This window comes from Jaculus jaculus, chromosome 4, assembly GCF_020740685.1.
Source record: "Jaculus jaculus isolate mJacJac1 chromosome 4, mJacJac1.mat.Y.cur, whole genome shotgun sequence".
Lineage (NCBI taxonomy): Eukaryota > Metazoa > Chordata > Mammalia > Rodentia > Dipodidae > Jaculus > Jaculus jaculus.
This window is the reverse complement of record NC_059105.1, coordinates 43,766,376-43,782,461: the sequence shown is the minus strand read 5'-3', so window position 1 is coordinate 43,782,461 and position 16,086 is coordinate 43,766,376. Positions and strand designations below refer to the sequence as shown.

General features: G+C 42.4%; 1 protein-coding gene across 2 annotated transcripts in view; it reads right to left on the bottom strand.

Annotated features, from left to right (window-relative positions):
- Hecw2 (HECT, C2 and WW domain containing E3 ubiquitin protein ligase 2) overlaps nt 1-15,695 on the bottom strand; it is a 397,209-nt gene extending 381,514 nt beyond the window's left edge. The window contains exon 1 of one of the 2 annotated variants that reach the window (XM_045146802.1): nt 15,675-15,695. The gene's annotated coding sequence lies outside the window, so the exon portion shown is untranslated. Of the gene's footprint in view, nt 1-14,525; nt 14,839-15,674 lie in introns of those variants that run through there. The other variant, XM_045146800.1, reaches the window with a different exon arrangement.
- Nucleotides 15,696-16,086: the final 391 nt, after the last annotated feature.

The following is a 16,086-nucleotide window of genomic DNA, read 5'->3' as shown; positions in this document are numbered from 1 at the left end:
GTCAGCAAAAGAGAAAAGAAAATGCCATGAAGTAAAAATGGGGGAGGAGTAAATGAGGCGGGTAAGGATGGAAGGGGGATAAGGAACAGAAGAGCTTAAGTGGGAGACAAATATGATAGAAATAAATGATGTACATGTATGAAAATGTAATAATGAAACACATTATTACATACAATTAATATATGCTAAATAAACATTTTGAAGAAAAACATAAAATGAAAGAAAGCTGACAAAAAAAAGAACAAAAAAACCCACAAAACATATAGAAAACCATCCATAGCCAAGAGGCAAATTCTGTTTATCAATAATTATATTAAATGTAAATAAATTAGACACTCCACTCAAAGGCAGAGATTAGAGAAAATACATTGCTTAAATGATCCAACTATATTCTATTTGCAAAAACAATAGTCAGAGACACAAGTAAGACAAGTCATGAGACAAGAGTCAGATACAGCGACACAACACTTGTAACCGCAGCTCTCAGGAGATGCAGAAAGGAGGATTACAAATTTAAGGCCCATCTGGACTGCATAGTAAATCCTGACCTGAAGTTAAAAGAGAAAGAGAGGCTGTACCATATATTATAGGCTGGATTTTATTCCTTAAAATCTATATTTGAAATACTATATTGAATCCCTACTTTTAAAATCCTATATTGGATCTATATTGAAACCCTAAGCACCATTAGTTAAGAATGTGACTAAAGGGCTGGAGAGATGGCTTAGTGGTTAAGCGCTTACCTGTAAAGCCTAAGGACCCCGGTTCGAGGCTTGACTCCCCAGGACCCACGTTAGCCAGATGCACAAGGGGGCACACGCATCTGGAGTTCGTTTGCAGTGGCTGGAGGCCCTGGCGTGCCCATTCTCTCTCTCTCTCTTTCTCTGCCTCTTTCCCTCTGTCGCTCACAAATAAATAAATAAATAAAATATTTAAAAAAAAGAATGTGACAAAAATTTAGAGATGGGGCCCTGAAAAGATAAATAAGTAAAAATAGGGGCATTAGGTTGGACTAAAATACAATCTAACTGGCGTCCTTATAAAAAGAGAAAAATTGGACACACAGAAACATTCCATTGACCTATGAACACAGAAAAAGACCCTATGACAACCAAGCAAAAAGCCAACAAGAGGCCTTGCAGGAAATCAACATGATGGCACCTGAGTCTTATCCTTGTAGCCTCAAAATGGTAAGAAAATTAATTTCTGTGTTGAAAGTCATGCAGCCTGGGCAGCACTAGAAAACTAATATATACTGCCAATAGGAATGAAAGATGAAAGGAATAATGATTATCAGACAAAATAGACTTCAAATGAAAACTGTTACTAGACACAAAGGACATTTTTCATGATAAAAGAGTAAGTTAAAAAGGAAAATATAATGATTATAATCATATATATACCTAAGAATAGGACTGTAAAGTGTATAAACTAAAAGTGCAACATCCATACCCTACTTTCCATAATGAACAGGACAGACAGACAGGACAAGGATTGATACAAAGACAAAAGGACCATCAAAAAATAAATTTGATTCCATCATGCGTACGAGCTTTCGTGTTTCAAAGGACACCATCAAAAATACATATGGGGGAACAGTATTTTCCCTGTTGTAGTGTGGAATCCCAATTTGGGGATACCAAATTGTCTCCATTTTCTTATCCTTTCCTCAACCTCAAGCTTAGTTCCCCACCAGCTTTTACAGGACCTAGGTTTATTCCCTTGGGCACATCCAGCTTTTTTTCAAACACCTAAGGTTCTTCAGCTATCATTTATTTTAAGTTGGGCCAGCATAGCAAATGCAGATCCCTTCTCATATGTCCTTTTATCTCTGTTACTTAGGAAAGATCCATAACAACCCCTATTAGATCCAAAACATTGTTTGGTGTCTTCTACTAAATCATCCTCATCTCATGTGTGGTCACAAACCTGATGCAGAAAGAAAACATGAGTTTTCTTTGGCAGTGGCTATCCTAAAAACATTTTAATTACTTATCAACAAACTGCACTCAAAAGATATTTTTCATCCTTAGTCTCTTCAGTTTCTCTTGAAAAATCTCATGCGAGACCCACACTCTTTGGTGGCATAGCTGGGGCAAGCCAAGCAGTAACAGCTCCATCCCCTTTAATGAAGTGTGCCTATGACCTTTATCAAGCCACAGGGTTCCATCACAGCACATCCACCCGGTTTCACTGTGACCATCTAGCCTGGAGGTGCTGGAGTTTTAGGCAACCCAAGGCCAGGAAGTTAAAAGCAGTGTTCCATCATGGGGAGGGGGAGGAACCTCTTCCTTATGTCTAGGTTTTAACTTGCACAAACCTATTATTCCACCCTCATAGCTCCTAGGTTTTCAATCCAACAATTTCTCTATCTGCCCATAATCATATATAATATCGCACTATCACTTACCTATACAAGTGACTCTGTCACACTGTTGCAGAGGCACATTCTAACCTGGAAGCTCCTACAAAACACAGCATAATCCCAGACCACAGGGAAGAAAGCACTAAAGATCTTATCCATGGACCAGTGAAATCTTCATTTCCAGATACACTTCTCTCTGAAGTAAACATCCCTCCTACATTTCTGAACTCTAATGAATTTTAAAAGTGTCTCTCAAAATTTACTGTGTAACCTTATGTGCTAACAGGGGCCACTGCTATATGAAAGCAACCAGCCTGACAAGATGGACATGCCTGGGCAATAGTAGCACCCAGCCTAGGTGGATACCAACAGCTCTCTAATTGGCTAAAAGAGCTGTTCAGTGAGAGAAATCCTGCTGGAGCTGAGCTGAAAACCTCCTCTTTGTAGACCAGATGACAGAAAGCTGGAAAAAAAAAACAAAAACTACACTGCATGCAGCTCCATGGAAGAGAGAGAAGTCACCAGTGGAGATAAACAACTATAGTAGACACTGCAAGCCTTAAATTTGGCCAGCCAGGCCAAATGAGCCAACAGGTGCAATAGTGGCATATCTGTTATGGGGGAAACCAATAAGTCTCTAATTGGACTGGGGGCCCACTCCATGGAAAGGAATACATTCCTGACACTAAAAATCAATGATAGAGGAAGTCATGACCCCTGGGGGTATAGCATCTTTTGGTGTCTGGCTAAATGTATATATTATGCTCACCGAACTGCCTGGTAAGCACTTTTCTTAATGTTCATACCTGCATATTAATGCTACTCTCACTTTTGGTTAGAGAAATTTCTGTTAAGATGGTGATGACCTTGGGATGACTCAATAGGCATCATAATGCTTAGAAGATGTGACAGAGGAGTGCTCAGCACTGAAACATCTCTATCATACCTTCCAAGGACCAGGGTCCATTGGGGAAGAGGTAGCAGAAAGAATGTAAGAGCCAGAACAAAGGTAAGACTCCTTACAATGTGCTCTTCCAGACACAAATGACCTGGACATCTATGACCTCACAGTGTCTGACACTACCTACAGAAGACCATCATAATAGGAGGAAAAAATGATGACATCAAAATAAAAGAGAGACTTATTTAGAGGGGGAAGGGAATGATAGAGAGCAGAGTCATGAAGGGGAAAGTGGAGAGGGGAAGGAATTACCATGGTTTATTGTTTATAATTATGGAAGTTGTCAATAAAAGAAAAAAAGATCTGCTCGGTGGAAAGGACCCCTAGCTGGAACTGGGAACCACATATAATGTATCCATACAACTTCTACTTAATAAATAAATAAAAATTTACTGTGTATGGAACAAATGTAGGGATCTTATTGAAAATGGAGATTATATACAAGGAACTCAAGAAATTCATAGCAAAAGAAAATAACAATGACTATTATAAAAAATACTAAGATAATAATGCTAGTGATAATGTAAAGGAAGCCCTTGCACACTACTAGTAAGAGTGTAAATTAGTTCAGCCATTATGGAAAGCCATATGGAGAATCTTCAAAACAATTTAAGATAGAGCAAACTAACATATATGATCCATCAACTCCACTAGCAGGTAAACAAACAAATGCACTCCTATGTCCACAGCACAACTGTTCACAATGCCAGGAAATAGACAACTGAAGTGTGCAGCAACTAATGAGTGCATAAAGATGAGATATGTGGACATCATGATGGACTATGTGGCCATGAAAATATTGAAAAAACGTGATTTGTAGCAATACCAACAGAAGCACAAATCAGTATATAAAGTAAAATAAATCAAACCCAGAAAGACAATATTGCATGATCTCACACATATGTCAACTCTAAAACTGCTCATCTCATAGAAACTGAAGGTCAAGTGATGGTCATCAGAGGATGAAGGAGGTAGAGGAAGAGATGGAGAAAGGTAAATCAATGGGACTTAAGTTGTGGTTAGATAGAAGTTGGATCTGGTGGGCCAACTATAGGCAACAGTAATTACTACACATTTCAAAAAGCTAGAGGAGTTTTTAAGTTTTCACCATCCAAAAGATAAATGTCTGAGGAAGTGGATGTGTTTACCTTGATTTAAACATTACATAGTGTACACATGTATGAAAGTATCAAAACACTATGCACAATTCTGCTTTTTTACATACCTCTTACAAATAAATTTTAAAAGTTGGGGAAATAGTCAATGAGTGTGAAAATGCAGATTCTAATTCAGGAGGTCTGATGTAGACCTGAGATTCTGCATTTCTATTAAGTTTCCACGAGCTGTAGATGCTGCTAGCTGTGTGGACTTTCAATAGCAAGAAGACTTATGAAGGAAGGTTTCTTGAAAGAATTACCTGAATGAACTATGAAGATACAAAATATGCACACCTTTTAGGATTCTGTGCCAACTTAACATCTGACTTAAGTAAATCACTACTTTTTATAATGGTCCACAGGAAGAAACAGATGATTCTTTTAGCCATTAGGCACTGACTATTGCATACCCTCTGCATGTCTACATGATCAATATTGGGCATTATCTAAAGACATTGGCCAGATTTCTACATGTTCACAATGCTTAGAATTTATTTGGCAAAAAAACCAATGAGAAACAACCATCTAAAACAGCAGGTGATTAAGCGAATTGCTTTTGTTAAAAAGTGAAACCAAGGAGGTGAACTATCACTATCTGAGAGGAAAACGTCAAACTAAATCCACTTCCCGACAGCCCCTCCCAGAAAAACAGAGCTCTCACCCCTGTTGGCCATCACTAACAAAAGAAGGTACTTTGACCTCTAGGAAAATCATATTCAGGAGGGTGAGTTGAGACAGAAAGAAAGAGAGAACCACTGCTTTAAAATTGTCTATCAAAAAGGGAAGCAAAGAGAGCTGGTGAGCATTCTAGGTGCTTTCTACAGCAGAAGTACTCATGGGAAGCAGAGTCTGTATAGTCATGGGATGGAAAAACACCCACCTGAAGCAAACCAGAGTGTACAACTCACTGTCATCCCATCCTGAGTACAGAAAGCACAAAGTCTATGTCCTAAGAAGTGCCTATCAGGTTAATTTCTGGGTAGGAAGGCTGAATAATTGGCCCATTAGGTCCTTTCCTTTCCAGCTTTTTTCTTTTTTTTCAATTTTTATTTCTATTTATTTATTTGACAGTGAAAGAGGGAGAGAGAAAGAGATTGGGCGTGGCAGGACTTCCAGGCACTGCAAACAAACTCCAGAAGCATGCGCCCCCTTGTGCATCTGGCTAACATGGGTCCTGGGGAATTGAACCTGGGTCCTTTGGCTTTGCAGGCAAATGCCTTAACCGCTAAGCCATCCCTCCAACCATCCAGCTTTTTTCTTAATTGCAGGACCAAAATTACTGTTGTCCTCTAACACTTGAGTCATTTGCTTTGCTTGCTGCTGAACACAGGAGACAAATGAAGCAACTGTGGATGTGTGAAAGCATCTGTAAATGTAAGAAAAGGCTTGGCTCCGCACCGGGTTAGGCATTCTGCTGCCCTCGGCATCCCTGGTTCTTAGAGAATGTTCTCATAGGTCTGATTTTCAACTCTGCCATCAATTGTCATTGTGACTCTTCTGTGGACCCTGTCCAAGTCGTCCTCCTTGCTCTTGTACAGATGAGCGATGAGTGGCACTTCTAGATTTTCTGGCTGCTCCATCTGGAAGAAGTGTTAGTTATGCTCCATTTTGTGCCAGAGCCCCCTTTACAGGGCCCATGGTTACACTTCCGAGTACATTTTCATTCTTAGCTTGTGATGCACTTCAACTATACAATCAGAAGTTCACACAGTTCAGAAGTTCATCAAATAGCAATCTGTATACAATAACCAGATTGAAGAAAAATGAATCATTTTGCCAATTTGTTTTATTTATTCATATCTTTCTTGACTATTTCTCACTTAGCACAGAACTGCACACATGTAAGGTTCTCAATGTTTGTTCAATGAATAACACTTGAATGACTTTTACCCTAGCATTAAATAATGAACATCTACTATGAAAGAGTTATTGGACAAATGACAATGATTCCATCTTCAACAAAATGAAAACAGGGGATTCTCTTTATTAAAGAATGGGGGATAAATATAAATGTGTGCTTGAACCTGATATTGCACATTGAAGTGGGTTAGCTGAGGAATGTACAAAGTTCCCTTCTCTTCCCTGTCTGGCCCTGGGCAGCACATACATCTGCCCAAACACAATGGTACAGGGTGTGGGCTTTTAAGATCTTTTTTAGCTTAGAGATGCAAACTCAGAGGCTTAAAGAGGGGGAAGGGAATAAGAAAGGAAGGGAGGAAAAGACAGTGAAAGAGAAGGAAAGTCCTATACAGACAAAATCCAGCTCCACAAGACCACCAGGGTTCATTCATTGTTTTCTAGGTAAAGCCAAGGGCGGTGTAGATCATGCCTGTAAAACTCAGTATCAAGCCCATCTGTCTGAAACAAATTCAAGCTTCAGACAAAAATATAAGAAAGGTCATAGCCATTTGTCATACTTCCTCACTCCTTTCTACCTGTGTCCCCTCCCACCCAGTATCTCGTTGCAAAATCCTAAAAGCCCAGGTTCTCCTCACTAGAGTTCTCTATATTTTCTCAATTATCCAGTACACCTTACCTATTCCCCATCAAAATTTGTTGGTTCTAAGTTCAGTTACTTTGAGCTCCCGTGTTTCAGCTGGATCAATGAAAGATAATATGTACATTATGTGAAAGACTATGTATTACTGAAAATATTATATCCTTAACCTTCTATACTCACTGTGGACCTCCAAATATCTAACAAAAAATCATTTCAAAGCTTGTGGTATTTTGTTTAATTTATTACAATTCTCTCTTCTTTCCCTGTCCTTGCCATGGTTCACTACTATCAAAATATATTCCTCGGCAAGTTACCTGATATAACAGAAATTGTTTCTAAGCAGTGGTATAAAGAAGCCTTGTTTTTGCTCCAAGATGATCTTATCCTACAGATACAATATCATATCAAACCCTGACCCCTATTCAGCCAGCAGACACCAGCACAGAGAAGCAGGTATTCTTGCTGCCCATCACATGACACAGCACCCTCATAAATGCAGGGACCACAGCTTGACTCCAACCATATTTCTCACTTTGTTTCAGTATTTCCCTGAGATCAGAGAGCATTACATGTTATCTGTAAACCAGGTAGCATGTGGTTGGCTTCTAGGTACAACTTTCCTCCACAAAGCCATCAGCTTCTTATATGTACCTGAAACCAGTGTTCTGACAGTCTTGTCCCAAGCATCTTCTCCAATCTCATAGGTAATGGTTAACCAAAAGAAAAACACCTTCCCTTATAGGATGAGTTTTCAGTGACAAATGAATAAACATCACCAAGCACTGATCCCTGAATAAAGGCCAAAACCTTATTCATTCTCTGCATGACATGGGTGGTTTCACATGACTGTAAAGGGAAATATCCACTAGCAAGTACTTGATAGTAATCACTCTTCCAATACTCCACTCCCCTGACAGGATGCAGCAGCCACTGCATCAGTTGACAAAGAAATTTTGTCCAAGACTTCTGGTTTCTAAAGATAATGTATGTCTGTAGCTTTCAAGCTAATTTTCCAAGCATCTCTTCAAAAAGATGCCTCAAAGTTATTTTTGCTACAAGGGTTCTAGTAGAGTTATGGTCTATTACCTGCCTTTGGCAATACAATACACAAGTTTTGTAAAGGAAAGCATTAGTGTGTGCTTATTCTAGAAAACTTCCATGGTCAAACAGAGAAGCCACTGTGCTTTGTTTGAAAATGACACAAAAACATCCACGGCTTTACGCCACTATTGGACAGTTTTATAACAGGCGATGATTAAGGATTTGCTCCTACCAGAGATTAGGAATGAATGGACAGTGAGCCCAATATAAAACAGCTTTGAGATGCTTGGTATCATATTTCCATAAGTACTGAATTTCAGCTACTTTTCAAACTGTCACTATTACAGACTCCCTTTTCTATACACACAGATTCACACCTTATATTTTCAGTGGGATCTGAATCGCCAAATATGCTGACAGCACTGAGACTAAAGCCTTCATAATGCTTACTATGAGTTGAACATCACTTACCTGCAATGACTAGGACCCTAAGTTTTAGATTTCAGGATCTTTTCAGTTTCTGGACTATTTACATATACATAATGATGTATCTTGGGGATAGGACTTGAATCTAAACATGAAATTCATTTGCTTCATATATATCCATATAGACAGAAGAAATCTTATGTGATATTTTCAATGAATCTGAAACAAAGCTTTACAGGAGACAACTTTCCACTTGTGGAATCAGGTCAATGCTCAAGAGATTTCAAATTTTAGAGCATTTTGGTTTTCAGATTTTTAAATTAGGGATGTTTAACCTGTATGTTTTTGTTTGTTTGTTTGTTTTGCAAGGTAGGGTTTCACTACCTAGAAACCACTTTTGAACTGCTGATCTGTTTTCATGAAATAGACACATAACTTAAGAATTGAAATAGCAAAGCATAGTTCAAAAATATAAGCAAATCAAGCTGGGCATGGTGGTGCACGCCTTTAATCCCAGCACTCGGGAGGCAGAGGTAGGAGGATTGCTGTGAGTTCAAGGCCACCCTGAGACTACAGAGTAAATTCCAGGTCAGCCTGGGATACAGTGAGACCCTACCTCGGAAAACCAAAAAAAAAAAAAAAAAATTTTATATATATATATATATATATATATATATATATGCAAATGATACTAAAAGTATATTAACCAACATGAAGTGAACCATTCACAAAATGGAGATTATTGATACTAACCAGTATAGTCTTTGTAGCACAAAATACAATTGTTACAATGCGTTTTTAAAATAAATATACAATGAAGGGGTGGAGAGAAGACTCAGCTGACAATGTTTACCATGTAAGCATGAGGACCTGAGTGTGGATCCCTAGCCCCATGTAAAAGCTGTGCATTGTGGCAAATGCCTGTAATCCCATGTCTGGGGAGGCAGAAACAGAAGGATCCCTGGGGCTAGCTGGCTATCTAGTCTAACACAACCAATGAACTCCAAGTTCGGTAAGAGAGAGCCTGTCTCCAAATAATAAAGTGGACAGCAGTTAAAGAAGACCTGATATTGACCTCTGTTCTCCACACTCAAATGACACAAGTGGACACCACACACGTACATGTGCACACACACACACACACACACATATATGGATGTGTGCGTGTGTGTGTGTATGTATGTATACATATATATATATATATATATATATATATATATATATATATATTGCAATTATAAGTACTCATATATCTGAAGGTTCTACACATTCTCCCTTTCCACGTCACTTCTCTGGTCCCATTGCTTACCCTCCCCCTCCTACAGGGTCTCTACAGGCCATTAGGCCATTATACTGGTATTCTTGTAAATCTTTGAGCAAATCCAAACAACCTCACAGACCTTGGCACTGGACCTTGGCACTGCCTGTCCCCTCAGCCTGCAACTCTCTCAGGCATCTGCATAAGTAACTTCTCTTACTTCCTTTTAAGCCTTTGCTCAAGATAGCCTTCTCCATAAAGCCAAGCCAAGCACACACCCTGTCCTACTTTGTCTTCCAAAGCATTTTTCCCTTATAGTATGCTATATAATTTTGGTATTTATTTTGCTTATTATCTGCCCCTGATAGAATGAAAACTCCCTAAGGTCAGGGATCACTGTGTTATTCATTGGTATATAACTCATAAAATCTGAATAAATATTAGTTGAATTAATGAAAAATTAACAAACAAAATTCTTTCATCACGTATCCCACCAAACTCCCTATGCGCCTTTATTTAAGAATTAAACAAAATCAAAGCTATTAAAGGCTTTTAAACAAAAGAATTTTAATAATCAATGGTGGCAAAACTAAACAAAGGTCAGGAGATGATTCAGAGTTTGGAGAGGATGAATGAAAACACTTCATTCTTTTAAAAGTCAATCCATAATAGAGATGACAGAGATAATGAGGTATGCAACTTTCTAGGGATCACATCTCTGGTCACATGACAGATACATGTGACCAGTGTTTGCACATACATATGATGTACACACATAAACGCACAAGATGAACAAACCCAGAAGAAACAAAGAAAATTTTCCCTTCATTTCAATATTCTTCTTATAAAAGAGAATGGTTTGAAAGCCAGATGTAGTGACACATGGCTGTAATCCCAGAACTTAGAGGCCGCTCTATGCTGCGTAGTGAAACTCAAAATAAAAAGCTTGCTTTGGTCATAGTTGGATGACCATACATGACCATACATGATAGTTTCCCTGGAAGAGTCCAATAGTTGACTTGGTAAGCTTTCCAACGAGTACCACATTTTACTTTCAAAATGTCCTTGACTATACGGAAAAAAAAAAATACATAGTCATTCTACTTATAAAGGAGATACATAAATTTTTTTTATGCAGGCATGCTGACCAAGCTCTTGAAGACTTTAGTGGACTGAATACTGGCAAGGTGACAGCCATAATTAATTATATCACATACTGGCCAGCACTGCAAGTAAAACTGTTATAAGCAGACAATTCCCTAGCAAAGATGCAGTGACTGTTGCAGATGTAGATGCCACAAGCTTCAGAGAGCCAGCTTCTTCCTAGTGCCCAATCCCTCATCAAGTTACCTACACAAAGAAAATTTGAATGTGATAAATAGACACCAATTCTTTCCTATATTTTTCTGCATTAAAAGCCAGATCCAACTGGAGACAGAAGAGAGTAGAGAAAACAAAAGCCCTCCTATTGTCCCAGGGAACTATGAGAATGTGGAGTCAAGACTTCTCAACACCATTTGTGTTCTGGACTGTCGGTAAATATGCAAGAACTGTGCCCAGTTTTACATGCTGAAACTTGCATTTGTGTGTGCAAACACCATGTGACATGTGACCATTCTGTCTACAAACAAGTTTTGCAGAAGCTGCTCTCCCAAATCACAGGAGTCACTCAGTTTTCATCAGTCTTAAATAAAGCCTTGAAGGTGATGATGATGATTAGAACCTAGAGCCATGGTAGACACTCAATGACTTGATCTATAACTTCTTTTTCCATATATATATATATACATAGTCTTCAAGATACTAAGCAATTATCTCATTCTCCTATCTTCCCTACTATCTTTTTCCTTGTGCGATTTTCAAGTATAAATTTGTCATATTTTCTAACTTTGTGGTTGACAAGAAAAAGACTCAGGGCTGAAGAGATGGCTTAGCACTTAAGGTGTTTGCCTAGACCCAGGTTCAATTCCCCAGGACCCACGTATGCCAGATGCACAAGGTAACACAAGCATCTGGAGTTTGTTTGCAGTAGCTGAAGGCCCTGGTGCGTGTGCTCTCTCTCTCCCTCTCTCTCTCTCTCTCTTTCTCTTTCTCTTCTCTCTCTCTCATAAACTTAAATTTAATTTAAAAAGAAAAGAAAAAGATTGAAAAATCTGAGGTCAACCAGGTTTGGTAGTACCCATCAACAACCCCAGTCTTTGAAAGGCAGTAGGTTCAAGGCCAGCCTGGGTGGTATAACGAGACCTGTTTTGAGAAGAAAAACCAGCTGGGGAGATGGATTAATGGGTGAAGTATTTTCTGTGCAAGCATAAGGACCTGAGTTTGGATCCTCAGCTCTCAAGTAAAATGCTATGTCCATACCTAAAATTCCAGCACTGGGAATGCAAAGACAAAGGAATTCCTGGTGCTCACTGGCTAGCTAGTCTAGCTAAATCAGTATCTCCAGGATGTGTGAAAGACCCTATGTAAAAGAAACAATAAATGGTGGAGAACAGTTGAGGAAGACACCCAATATCAACCTCTGGCCTTCATGTGCACCCTCACATGCACATACATCTGTGCCAACATTCATACAAACATGCAAACATACACACATGCATACTACATATACACAAACAAAAAAAAAACATGAAGCCAGGCATAATGGATCATCTACATTTAATCCCAGCACACACGAGGTTGAGGTGGGAGGATCACCGTGAGTTCAAGAACAGCCTGGGCTACAGAGTGAGTTCCAGGATAGCCTAAGCTAGAGTGAGACTCCGCTTCAAAAGCAAAAACAGAGCTTCAGTTAAAAGAAGGTGATCCTTAATACCTAGAGAGACCATATGATTTACCACCCAAACTAGGGCACTTTTGACAGTAAGAAGGTGCATGTCCAATGATGGAAGTAAGGTGGCAGGAATAAATGGGTGCCACCACAGACAAACCAGAAGGTCTGGTCACCCTTCCAACCTCTCATTTCATATCCTAACAGAGAAAGCCTACTGTGGGCAAAGAAACAAAGAAGTACCCCTGTTAGATTAACCAAAGTTCACATAAAGTCTTCCCTCCTTCAGTCTAGACCTATTATCAATGAAATGGCTTTCACCCAGGATCCTGTTCCCTACCCAGCATCCTATCCGATACAGGATGCAGAACTAGATCAGTTTTTCTCCCCAAGAAAGCAGGCAGCAGTTCAGAAGAATGTGGACCCAGTCCAGGCCAGCAGCCTCTGTTTTCTCATCACAACAAACATGGACTACCTGGGTACAAAAAGTACACAGGTACCAGCCACAGATTTAATGTCAAGTATTTATGATATTATATACCATTTCATTGATACCAGAGCACATAACAATACTAACCAAATGCCACCTCTCCACCCAGAAGAGAAACCACTGCACCTGTCTTCCACGCCAAGTAGCACCTCTGGTTCTTTTGCCTTTTGCTGAGATCAGTGGTACCCAAGACTTTGAAAACAGAAAGAAAGTATGTTGTTGTTTCCCCAAAGATCACACACAGCCCAAGTTCTTTATTTCATGCCTCCTATTCTGAGAGGTCAGACACTGTTCCTGTCCATTAAACCTAATCCTACAGCTGAAGAATGGCAATTTTCTGTTTTTCTGTACATTCACAATCAGGGAAAGATTTTGTGATCGGCTAATGACCTACATACATATGTACATTGGTAATGGGACCCTTCAGCTGACTGATCAAATGTTCAGGATAAAACTTTGATGCCCTGGCCAACATCACAGTCTTTCATCTATTCATTGCGAAAGGGTACCCCAGCCTGTGATGGAAGCGATGGTAAGGCAGATGCCTGGGGGGCAAGTAACTCATCAGAGGAGAGGAGCTGCAGAGTTGAGAGAGTCAGGGCAAATGCTGGAAGTCAGGGAGCCATCTTCAAGGATATGCTGAAGGAATCGGAACCAAACTGATGCAGACAAAACTAAAGTCCTTTCAACTGGGAAACACCAAGAGTCCAAAGTGTCATTTTTTTATACAAGAGCTAAGAAAGTGGTAAGATACTCTTAAATTCACTAGCTTATGTGTTGATATAACTGCTTAAACCGCCTCACCTAACCACAATTGAAGCCAAAATAGCAGCCAAAACAAACAGTTCAGTGATGACTTTTTAAACGTTGAAAGAAAGAAAAATAAATAAACCGGTTAGGCTGCTGCATGTTAAATTTCTCCTTTAGGAGATCAAAGCTATCTTTCCCACCTTCCCCTGGACTGTACCCCAGGTCCCAGTAGCAAAGTAGATAATTTCTGAAGAATACAATGCCCCTTTATGCTTGGCTTCTCTTGTCTGTGAGGGACACCATCTGTCCCAGAGTATATAAACAATCCCTGCGGAATATTTGGAGAACCACACAGATTAGCAGACCCCAGAGAGTCTCACACCATCAGTAATAACTCTCTCTCCCATTAGGCCTCTCTCTTTAATAACTCCAGGACAAACTTAAGAACTGAGCTTGCTTTGTTTGTATGAGTGACATTTTAAAGATACCCTCTCGGCACCTACAGCCATCTGTTGTGAGGGGAGGGAGGAAGAGCGAGAGCGAGAGCGAGAGAGAGAGAGAGAGAGGGGGGGGGGAGTGAAGGAGGCTAGCTCTCTAGGCAACAGAAGAAATGAGCCCTTGAGGGAATAGTACAAACAATTAAAGGAAAATCATATATCTAAGACAAACACAATATTTCGCAGGGTCTAGCTGACTGTACTGATTACTTGTTTGTTTTTTTTTAATTTTAAAAAATCTGCTAAATGACGAATTGTAGAAAACTATTCAAGCAAAGGTAAGCATTACACTTTGACAAAGGATACATACGAGAACCCGGAGCTTGCATGACTCTGGGAGAGCCAAAGCCGAAATCTCATCCAGACAAGCTAAAGGCCCAGGTGAAGTTTGCCTGCAGTTCAGCCTCTGTCAGGAAGTATAAGCCCGATGCTGTCCTTCTGCAAGTTTAACACTGCCTCAACCGTTATAACTCTTAATAGCGAGCTCTCAGAGTTGACTCCAAAGGCTCCCAACTCGAAAATAAATGTCCCTGCAAAGATGTTCCTGAAATGAATCACGACAGACAGGGAAAAGCCGCTGAGCTGGGCTACCGGGAGAAGACCAAGGCACAAGCAGCCAGACCTCTGCAGTTGCACGTCCTCGGAAACGTCTACGTCTAAATCTGCAGCCCGGGCTTCCTCCAGGCCCCAGGCTCCAGCGGAGGACGTCCACCTCAAGGTCCAAATCCCCCCGCCAACGAAGCCTCTCCCTCTCTCTCTCTCAAAGAGATGCTCGGATGAACCCGAAAGTCCCAGCTCCTCCTCGGCAGGGATAGATCGTCCGCCGCGCGTCCCGGCGCCCCTCCGCCCGGGTGTCGGGACGGCGGAAGCCGAATGTCAAATGAATGACCGCGCCGGGGCAGCGCCCGCACCACCCGCCGGCCCCGCGGCCGCTACCTGCGGCGCGAGCGGAGCGCGGGCCGCGCACTCACCTGGGCTGCGGGAGGCTCGGGGCCGGCGCGCGGCGGGAGGACGCCCGGGCACGGACGCGGCGGTGCGGGGCGGCGCGTGCGGCGGCTCCGGGCTGCGGCGCTGGGCGGCCGCCGACCCCGCGCCCCGGGGCGGCGAGCGAGCGGGGAGGAGCGCGCCCCTCAGCGGCTCTGCCCTCCGCCCTCGGCCGCGGGCCGGCTCCCGGCTCGCCTTTGTGCCGGCATCCCCGTCGCTCGTCTGGCCGCGGCACCCGGAGCTCCCCGAGGAGGCTCGGCGCCTCCCCCGACCCCGGTGACGCCGCGCCCCCCGCCGATCGTGTCGAGTCAGCGGCGGCGGCGGCGGCGGGGGCGCGAAGCCACGGCTCCCCCGCGCTCGGGGGAGGAAGACGCCCGGGATCCGCGGGGAGCTGCTCGGCCCGCCCGCCCGCCGCGTCGCCTCTCCCCACCCCGGCCCCGAGGCTCCCCGGCTCCCCGGCGCCCGGCCCGCTCACCTCCACCGCGCCCGTCCGCACGACGCCCCGGGCGGCATCTGCCCGCCGCGCGCCGGGGGGCACGGCTGCGCTGGGGGCCGCCGGGCACGTCGGGGAGCCGGGCAGGCCAACGGCGGGCACCGCGCCGGAGACTCAGCCCAGACCTCCCGGAGGAAGGTGCCCGCGAGCCCGGCGGCTGGCCGAGGCTGGGCTGCTGCTGGGCGAAGCTGGGGGACGGACGCGAGCGATCCGAGAGCGGAAGGGGGAGGAAGAAAGAGACCCTCGGAGGTCACGCTTGGCAGAACCCTAACTAGATCCCACCAGAAAGCTGAGTGAGGGAGCATCATGACTCGGTTTCCCCAAATGCAAGGACAAGACCTTAATACACGAGTCACCTACACGGGGTGTGGTCAAGATGGAAGTGGAGAGAAAA